The sequence below is a fragment of the Rhea pennata genome, chromosome Z (assembly GCF_028389875.1).
Source record: "Rhea pennata isolate bPtePen1 chromosome Z, bPtePen1.pri, whole genome shotgun sequence".
NCBI lineage: Eukaryota > Metazoa > Chordata > Aves > Rheiformes > Rheidae > Rhea > Rhea pennata.
The window spans coordinates 36,054,637-36,064,683 of NC_084702.1; the positions used below are offsets into that span (position 1 = coordinate 36,054,637).

The following is a 10,047-nucleotide window of genomic DNA, read 5'->3' on the forward strand; positions in this document are numbered from 1 at the left end:
TCCAGTTTCTCCAGAGTCTCCTAGCTGCAATATAAAGATGAAGATTTCAGGAGTTTCAAAGTTCCCTTTATTTTTGATGTCACACAACGAGTAATTTAGATAGTTTCAGTATATCAGAGAATACCAAGTGACTGGACTGGAGGACCTGACCACAAACAGGAGGTGGGAGCTCATGTCAAGAGAGCTAGTGATGCCCATAGCAAATTGCAAGCAACAAGCAAGAATCACACAGTACATCTCAACATTATGCCCTGCCCATAATTTTTTAAAATACATAGGCAAGCATCCTAGTCTTTTGTGGTCCCAGTCACAAACATGATATAAGCAGTTGTGTTCTGAACAGTAAAACACACTTTGGACACGAGTTCATTTGTCCAAATCTAAACACCACTATTTGGAAATAACTTCCTTTAGTTGAATAAAAAGGTCACATAAGTAACTGTGGATTTCAGAATCCAGAGGCTGTTTGCATTGCTGTCTTTAGGGGAAGGACAATTTCCTGTTTCATATGACATGGATTTTTTTAAGATATTAGTAGTAACATTATAATTGAAGGAGTTCTTACGCACAAAAAAGTAATTACATGAATAATTAAAATCCATTGCTGTAATAAGGCTGTGCTGTGGCCTACAAACATTCTGCAACTACAGCCCAGACAGATCACAAGCATCATTTCCTCGGCACTTGCAAGGGGAGAGAAAAGCCTCACTTCTATGCAGCCTGGCAGCATTTTAACATTTTTTTTTTTTTTTTAATGATTACCAATCTTTTTCCTACTGTTTGAAAAAACAGTCCTTCCAACCCAGCTCTACCCCTGGGGAGCATTTATTCACCTAACTTACTTGGCTGCGCTCTGCCAGTGTGATCACTCTTCCCAGAAGGTTTCTCTAATGAATGAGGCAAATTTCTTTTATCAACAGCTTGGTCTCTCCCTGACATCAGCTGGGCAGTCCCCTCACTATTTTCTCTCCATTAAGAAGATTTACCAAAACATACAGTTTGAACCTTGGAGGAAGGAGCTGGTCAGGAGTCAAATTATGCTAGTCTCAGTTCCCAAGGCCAAACACTTCCTAGCATTTTCCCAGGAGTGGTGAGGCTCTGCAGGGTCCCTCAGACACACCAAAATCAAACAAGCAATTCCACCATCCCAAGCATCAGGCCAAAATTGGTTCAGATTTTTATCGGCATGTAAACTTCAGACAAAATCATTACGCTAATCAATTTTGATCCTCGATCACAGCTTGGCATAAAGAGCAGTTTGTGAGTGTAACGCTGAGCCCATACAGCCCCTGCAAGCACTCCTGAGGGTTGCGTCGCCAGAGCCTGCGAAGGGCTCGCTGCTGGGGGCGGCAAGCATACGGCTGGATGGAGCGTGAGCACAGCCCGGCCCTTTACTCGTGCAGACGGAAGTGACAAAATCATCAGTGCTTATTCCACTTATTCCACGTAAATTCAGATAGAACTATCTGCATACAGTGCTTTTTGATGCATCATTTGTACAACAAATGCAAAACGCAGCCTAATGTTCTTCAGTTTAGTTTTTGCTAACATGAAACTCTTAGTATAGACCTAAGTAATTTTGGTGACTGCCTCTCCCAGAAGTATAGACAAAAGTCCTCCACAAGCAAGTCTAATGACAGAGGACTGAATAAATAACAAGATGAATTATTTAATACAATTCTGTTACCAGTTGCAAAAAATGCTTTCTGATTCCTCTTACCACTTCAAAAGCTTCTCCAAAGTAAAATATTCACTAGGAAAGTGTAAACAAAGTGGGGAAAAATGTGTCACTGTAAACAAAACAACTGCAGAATATGAAATAACTTTGTATTTTGAATTTCTGTATTCAAAAAGTATAGCATTAGTCACAGTAAAATGAAAAAACATATCTGGATCTTTAGTGAAATTAAAGAAATTCAACTCATTGTGCCTTGACTTTATACCGGTACAACATATCAACAAACAGGCAAAGACCTCTCTGTAAATCACATTTCCCTCCAGTGTTTAGGAGCAAGTGCCATTCAAAAGCAAAGACTAGATAGAGTCCTCAGTCAGAATTAAAATAATAATAATAAGGAAACAAACATAGGGAACCTAAGGCAGTAGTTACAAAATGAGGTGAAAAGCTCTCTGCCCAGTGTCATCCCAAATAGCTCTGGTAGGCACCAAGTACCATCCCCATGCACCAGAGACCAGAATCCAGCCTTTAGGGCAGCAAAAGGGAAACAGTTGTTTTTAAAACAGATACATTTCTAATTGAAGAGCTTTCCACTCCAGCTGCTTTATCCTATTTTTTAAATAGATTTACAACGGGTGATGCAAGTACACTGCCTTTGGGGCCAAGACAATCACAGCTTACAAGCTGTGAGGGACTTTTCCTCATGTATCAAATGCTCTGATTCTTACCTTGTGGTCTTGAGCCCTTTGAAGAAGATTTAAGTCACCAAAGAATGCTCCCCACTAATACACATGAGGATAATTTGTGCTTAAGTTCTGGTCATAACAAGTACATATTGACAAGCACATGTGGTCCAAAATTTTGTAAACACTTTAGTGGAAACTATAACTCGATTACATAGGCCTACAGCACACCATAGGAAACAATCTTGCAGTTGGAAGCAAAAGAACTGAAAGACCTTCTTGGTCTCTTGACACATGCTATCTTATTTTCACCATATTTGTTTCCAATTCTACATTATCTATTACCTCCTGATCCCTGAGAACAGCTTATTAAAAAAAAAAAAAAAAAAAAGAAAAAAAAAACCCACACATGCACAAACCTATTATATCATTTTGAAGCTACACTGTAACTAGACTCTGGCACACATGCACGCATATATACACACATACGTGTCTTTTCTTTTTCAACAGGGAGCTGCTTCCAGTGTACTCCCTTTCTCGGGGCTACCAAGTTCAGTTTGACTATGGCTTTAGGAGGATCTGAGGCCGGCCAGCCATGCATAATGGCCTCTTTGTCTAGCTGTCACATGAACAGTGTTGTGTTACAATTATTGTCACTTCAGGCTTAAACTGCAAGGCATGCTTTCACACAAAACGTTCACTCTCCGGGCTCTTTTTGGCAGAACCCTGCGATCAAAACTGTTTTGCTCCTTTTTAGTTAGTTTGGTCACTCTGAAACTTTAAAAATAAGTTTTCAAAATGTCGCATCCAAATCAACTGATTCTAAAACTTCTCTGTAGGTCACACCAAGAAAGGGGCAAGTAACATAAAACAGCCACCATTTAAATCATTTTGCATGAATCAAAAGCAAATGCAAATGTTGAGCCACATGGTTAATAAAAATAGACTGCTACAGCACAAAAGGCATGAATGAAGCCAGCAAGAGCAAAAACATGAAGATAAGTTAGATAGCCGTGCTTAGTTCATCTTTTGCTGTACGTGTGGTCATAAGCATACCACCATGGTAGCAGGATCTCCCTAAAAAGAGTTTAAGAGAATACATGTACAGCATCGCAGCTGCAAATTCCTCCTCCTTTGTTCTCTGAGCAAACCTTACTGTTCCGCCTGTATCTATAATGCAAGGCAGATGCACCCTGCAGTCCCGATGGTTAGATATGAATTATGACCACGTCCCCATTGCATGTCAGAATGGGATCGCATTGTGCCGCTTCCCTCGGCGCCCACGGGCTCCCTGCGGAAGAAAACGCCAACGCGCAGGCAGAGCAGGAGCTGGGGAGCTTTCAAGCAGGTCCCGCACCAGGGACGGGCACAGTAGCAGAACTGCAGAGTACACCTGCCATGCAGTGTTGCCATATCCCCTGCATGCTATGGCTGATAATCTCATTATTACTTTCCATTTTGATAGAGAAGGATTTCATTCCAAACAGCAGTGGGGAACAGGAGAAAAGCTAAGTCAAAGCTACCTCCACCTTGAATATATGGCTAAGAAAATTGTCTGCAAGACAAAATTTGTACCAAAACATTTCTGCAAAGTATGAGTAACTTAAAAGATGACAACAGTATTTCTTTCTATTTAAATTCCTTAAACTCACTAAGCTGCACTGCTACGGACTGCTGATGAGACTCTCTCATAAGAAAGTCCCAAAATTAGATAAACAAGATTTCTGTAAAGGAGGAATTTCAAAGCATGCTGTGAATATGCTGAACTCACTGAGACTCTCCACAGATGTGTTTGTTTTCATTAATGTAAAATCTTCTCATGGGGCTAAGACCTAGATATGTGAAGAACTACAGCCTATTGCCCTGTCTCTCTCAAGCATTTTGTGCTGCACATATCTCGCCTGTACAACTACTTATGGAATGAAGCGCTACTCCCTTTGGAGAGGACTAACAGAATCTGCCCTAAAGGAGGTGTCACTCAGAAAGAACTCATAGCATAATGTTTGCAACGTATGCAGAACTTCAGAGGGCAATGCCTTCTTTAAGAAAAAAAAATGGCAATATGCATCAAAATATAAACCACAATTTTTTATTGTTTTATTGTCCAGTTCAGTTTTCTTTCCTTTGCAGTCCCCCATTAAAGCAACATATAAGTTCTTCTGCTGAACTCAGATTCAATAGCCATCCTGCTATCACTCACTGACTCAGTTGCCTTAAACACAATCCATCACCCTCTTCGTTTTGATCATGTTTTCTTTCATTAGCTGCCACGACCTATCTATTCTTTACCTCTTCTGTTGCCAAGGGGCAAGCACATCCTCCCAAAGGTCTTCCTGATGCACACCACAACCCTCAGGCTGGTGATGCTCACAAGCGGAACCACCAGGCTGGGGAATTGGCCCCTTGCCTCTCACCTGGGCAATGCCACCCGCAGATACAAACCCCAACTTCTGTATCCCTCTAAGGTCATTACTCCTCTTCAGTCCCATATTATTTTATTTACCTCTCCTTGGAGCATGAGTTTCAGTTCGCTGCAGTCCTCCTCCCTTCTGTGTGCCTTCCCTTTCAGTATGGACTACCATCTCTTACTCCTTCAGGCTAGTAACAGGTGAGTTATCTCTGGCTTAACTCCCTCTCTGAGTTCTCACCTGTTCAGACTTCAAATCTCAGTATTTCCTGCAAATATCCAAATTACAGCTTTATACCCACACACATAGAAGTTTTATCTATTTTATTACCCATTTGGCTACTGCAGCTTCTTTTTCACTGATCAGTAACTTCATTGATATCTTTTCATGTACCTTCAGAACTCTCCTATAAAGATTATCTTCTTATTTCCATGTGACAATATGTCAGTTATTTCAAGGGCTACACTATCTCAATTGCTTCCTTTTTTCAAACCCCATGTCTTTCATGGCACCTTCCCATTTCCCTCTCATTTCTCATACTTATCAAGATGACGACTCTGGCAGAACCATGACACCAGCCCTCACTGGTAACATACTAATGTTTCAAACAAATATGTTGATGCTGACTCCTATTTGAAGTCTCCTGCTTGGCAGAAACAACCTGTTAACACCTGAAAAGCCCTGGCATTAACATATTCATTTCTTTTAACATTTTAATTTCTATGATTTTTATGAACAGTAATACAACAGTAGCTTGACAGCTGGTTTCATGATTTCATTGTCCTTCCCTCTTTCTACTGTATTTTGTCTTAAATTTTAGAGTATAAAGCCCTTAAGGCAGGATCGTTGTCAAGCTTGTTCTTGCTATTGTTTTTAGCTGTTCGTACAACTCTGTAACTGGAGTGGTGGGACACTACAGCAGCACCACAGCTGCTAGCAGTCCTAGTGTTTCTACTGTAAACAGAACATACACTAATACAAAGTCTTCACATTCAAGCTACTCTGCAAGAGTTAACTTGCATCTGTGTGTTCTGTAAGAAGAATCCAGTAGCATTAGAAGAACTCTTTTACAGCAATCGAAAAAAGTTTAATCATCTTTCCTGAGGTCACATAGTGAGTTAGGGTCAAAGTTAAAACTATACTTTCTGATTGCCAGGTCCATACTCTCTCGCTGTCTTACACATCAAAAGGGCTCAGAATTAGTTTCTCATTGCTGCCCACGGACTAATTTCTTGGATAATCAGATACAAAGCACAGATAAAACACGAAGAGTTGCCTGCCTATCTTTTAATATAAACCTAATGTCTACATCCAAAGGAAAATGAACCTTAAACTCTTACACAGGCAAAACATCAATTAGAGACCAGAGAGTGTGAACAAGTTAATTAACAGAAATGCTGACACAATCAATAAAGCCGTTCTAGTAAAGCCAATTCCACCACCCAGAATACTCTTCCTATTTTTCTGAAAGGTGGTACATGCTCTTTTCATCAGAACACTTAAAGAATCTGTCTTGATGCTCTCATAGACAAAAAAAATAATGTAATTTTATTTCAGCTTATGACATACTGATTCTAATACATACTGCAAATGTCAAAGGCAAACATACGAACCAACTACTGAGAAACTAATCTTTTAAAAATATTAAAAATTAGGGTCAAATTCTATTAGGCTTGCTGACAATGAGTCAGGATCAGCTACTAAACAGGGCAATACGGTGCCACTAGGATCATTCATTGAGTGAGGTTCTGCTTAACAGGAATAAGGATGCAAGAACCTTGTTCATAATTCAATTACTTCATTTCATTCCAAACCTAAAAAAAAAAAAAAAAAAAAAAAAAAAAAAAAAAAAAAAGTTTATAAAGGATTTTTATCACTAAGGAGAGTATCTCTTTACAAAAAAAAGAATGAACATACTGAATCACATCGATGTTATGGTGTTTTCTACAGAAAAAAAGAATCAACCTATCTCAGTTTTTGACGAAAATTGCAGCACATATGCACAGAACCTGTTTTCCCAAAGCTACTTACTTTCCCTAATGAAAAGAAGTGCAAATGCCTAGACAACAAAAAGGTATGTAGAGGCATGGTACAAAACTCCTGCCAAGTAATCTGAATATAAATTCAAGAAACCCTTACCAGCTGCAGTCAAAAGCCCACTCCAAACTCCGCTAGATGTTAATCAAACTTAAATATGTTAATGCATGGTTCCTGTGTTCTTTGCATAACTGAGTTAACAACTGCTTTTGTTAAACTGCATTTGCTTCCCTAGACATATGCCCTCATTTATTAGAATAGGTCCTTTTGCAAAAAAATGTGATTAAGAAAGTTCCTGACAGATTGCTCATTAGGCCAAACTTTTCTGTTTACCTGCAAGTCAGGAACAGCTCGTTCATTCCTATCAGCCCTGCGCGCCCTCCTCCCGGCGTTCGCGCTCTGAGGAAATGATCCCACGCTCCTAATTACATTTTAAGTGCAGGCATTAGCTGTGCATATTTTAGCTAGAGCAGCTCCACTAGGGAAGCAACAGCACAGGCAGGGCTAGGATGTCTTTGCTGTCCCTGTCTTGGAGGCAAAGGCAGCTCAGTTTCTGCCACTGGTGTTGCCTATGGCGAGTCAAAGCTAGCATGGTCATCGCGTAGCCCCTGGAGAATAGGGCAGACTCTGGACCATTTCACCACCTGATACTCAACACATATCAACTCTGATACGTGATTTCAAGGGAAATTACACAGATGCAACCAGCTTGCTTCACACAGGTCACTGAGCAGCCAGCAGGTGAGAACTTTTTGCAAGATACAGATTCGAATCAGTGAGCTAGAGCTAGAAAATTCAATCCTGCCAATCCTGTGAACTACTCAGTTTCTACCTGAGACTTTTCTTCCAACCTGTAAGACTGCACACTTACAACTGCACCTTTAAAAGAAGAGGAATTCAATATCATGCCCTCTCCAGAGCATTATTATCAACCGGCACTACCACGACAGAACTAATCCACCTCTTGTGGGAGCAACCTGCATTGAAATTTGCTTGTATAACAGGGACACGTGGTGATACAGTTGTCTTTGTAAGAAAAATGAAATAAATTTTACTAGACAAGGAAGCTGTGCACGAGCAGGACTTCTATGAGCAAACACATGGAAATGCGGGTGTAAATTACATTGTTTGACCAGCTTATTTCGAAATTCTGGAGCACATCTGCCCAGCTGGCATTTCTGACCTGAGACAGAAAACAAAAACAGGCTTCCTAACTCCATTACATTTGCAGGGCCACTGAATAGCAACCGATACTGATAATTTACCCACCCAGGCTGCTACTTTCCTAAATTCTGTTTCCAGGTCTGGCCGTTGCAGCCCCCCCCCCCCCACACACACACACACTGCTAAAAGAAACTACATCACTAATTATGTACGCTTTCCCCCCGTTATTGTGCTATAGGGCGCAAATGCCGTTTAGGGGTGCCGACTGATGCCAGCCTGCAGTTTCAGTCTCGCATCAGACACACTGCTCAATCAAAGCATCTAAGACTTTTCAGCACAGGTCAGTAGCTGGGAAACAAATTTTGCTCTCCAGACTTCTTGCTGTTTTCCCAGACTGCTGGACACTAACATTTTTCCTAAACAAAGTCATCGCGTTAGTCTGCTTTCCAAATTGCTGCTGCCAAAGCTGAGTTAAAAACCTAAGAAACTATGCTAGGAAATGTCTTCACTACTGACGGCATGTTCCAAACCGAGGTTTTAAACCTCCCCTATAATCCAAAGTGCGTATCTGACCAAAAAAAAAGCTGTAAACGATATGTGAATTACACATCCGCTTTGACTACATAGACGCACTCAGTGATTGGCAAGCAACGTTTAAGAAAGCTGTAAGCTTATAAACAAATTTCTATTCGCAGCTCACTCAAGGAAAGGCAGTTGTAGTTTCTTTTCCCCTAACTTTTCCTAAGTTTGAGCCTATTTCTTGGCCGAAACAAAAACAGGAAATATTTACACCGCAACGATCTCAGCCAAAAAGAAAATCCGTACAGGATACTGCCCCGCAGCTCGTGCTGAAAGACGTACGCTGGACCGAAGTCAAGTTACTAAACAGATGGGCATTTTCATGGCAGCCCGTGCCTCTTTACGCGCAGGCACAGGCATCGCACGTACCTGCATGCGTTTAGGACGACCCGAAAAGCCACAGCACCCTCACAGAGCGCATCTCCCGAGCGGGCCGGGCCGGGCCGGGCCGGGCCGGGCCGGGCCGGGCCGCCACCCCCGCTTGGCGGCGGGGAGCGCAGCGCCTTGCCCGCTCAGCCGCCCCGCGCCGGCGGCCCCAGCGCGACCGCCCCGCGGCGGCGGCGCCGCGCCCAGCCCTACCTGCGCCGCGGGCCCGCGCCGTCCTGCGGGGCGCCGGCAGCCGCCGCCGCCGCCCTCCCCGGCCCCGGCCCCGGCCCCGGCCCCGGCCCCGGCAGGCGCGGCAAGCGCCGCCGCCCGGCGCCCCCTCCCGCCCCTGCCACCCCCCGCGGCTCACAGCAAAACTTGAGCGGGGACCTGAGGCGAGAAGGTCCCGCGGATGCGGCCGGGCTGCGGGGCTCCGCCGGGGGCAGCTCCAGCGGCCGGGGCCGCCCGAGCGAGCCGAGCCGTCACTGCTCCTCCACCGCGATGTGTCCCTGCGTAACGAAGCGGAGATGCTCGTGTCCCCCCGCCCCGCCAGAAGCGCGGCTAGGAGCAGGCGGGCGAGCCTGCTTCACGGCTCAAGTTGCGGCACTGGAAGGAAAGCGTTTTGTGAAGCTAAGCCGCCACCACTGGTGCCTTTCCACAGAAAAGAACCCCAAAACAACTTAAACGCGGGTAAACGTAGTCCCACCCCTACCCCCACCTTAACACAGCTTCTACGTAACGAGTAGCAATAATAAATACCAAGGGGAGTAGCTAACTTACCACATTAAGCGCTGCGAAAGGGAATCTTCTGCCCCGCACGTTTGGTGAGGACCATTTCCACCTACGGGTAGCTGTCTCGGCTCTCCGCTTTTCGCGCACGGGCAAGCCGTGCCATCAAAGGCTCCCCGGCTCCACAGAAGAGCAGGCGGGTTTGATCCCGGGCGGTATCTGCTGGAAAGGCAGGATGCGCAAATAGTACTCCCTTTACGCAAGTTTGGGGCCGCGCAAGCGGGAGCGCGGCGCCGGGGCCCGGGCGCGGAGCGGGATTTCCCGGGCAGCAGCGACACCTGCCGCTGCCCGGCCCTGCCGAGTGGCCGCGGGCGGGCGGGCGGGCGGGCGGGCGGGCGGCTGCCTC

At 44.3% G+C, this 10,047-nt stretch overlaps 1 protein-coding gene across 4 annotated transcripts in view; it reads right to left on the minus strand.

Moving 5' to 3' along the window:
- Positions 1 to 9,841, minus strand: part of MEGF10 (multiple EGF like domains 10) — a 102,713-nt gene extending 92,872 nt beyond the window's left edge. The window contains exon 1 of one of the 4 annotated variants that reach the window (XM_062599202.1): positions 9,693 to 9,841. The gene's annotated coding sequence lies outside the window, so the exon portion shown is untranslated. Of the gene's footprint in view, positions 1 to 9,128; positions 9,168 to 9,282; positions 9,561 to 9,692 lie in introns of those variants that run through there. The other 3 variants (XM_062599201.1, XM_062599203.1, XM_062599204.1) reach the window with 3 other exon arrangements.
- Between the last annotated feature and the right edge of the window lie 206 nt (positions 9,842 to 10,047).